Genomic DNA, 424 nt, shown 5'->3' with positions numbered 1-424 from the left:
GCAGCATTTTTCCTCCTACTAGGTTGAAGGGCAGTAGTCTGTTCAGGCAACCTAGGCCCAGTCAAGTAATGGGTCTGAACCCTGATAAACCAGTTGGCAATATCTTTGCCTGCAAGGGACATTTAACCAGAACTCCTGAGCCTTTGGCCCCTGTTTCAGTCACAAACTCTCACAGCTGTCCTTGCAGGAGACATGCACTCTGTCAGGTAAACAATACCGCAAGCTTCTAGCATTCTAGATGGATCCTACCCCCAGTCATCTGAACACAGCCTCACCCCAAAGACAGCCATGCCTTACACAATATAAAGGGTGGTTTGCCCCCCCTTGCTCGTTGTCTCTTTTCCTGCCCTCTTTCCTCTCTTGCCTTCTTCCTCTCTCTCCTGCTCTTTGTTCTCTTCTCTTGCCTTCTTCCTCACTCTCTTGG

This window comes from Mastomys coucha, unplaced genomic scaffold (assembly GCF_008632895.1).
Source record: "Mastomys coucha isolate ucsf_1 unplaced genomic scaffold, UCSF_Mcou_1 pScaffold15, whole genome shotgun sequence".
Taxonomy (NCBI): domain Eukaryota; kingdom Metazoa; phylum Chordata; class Mammalia; order Rodentia; family Muridae; genus Mastomys; species Mastomys coucha.
Note: the sequence above shows the minus strand (reverse complement) of the source record.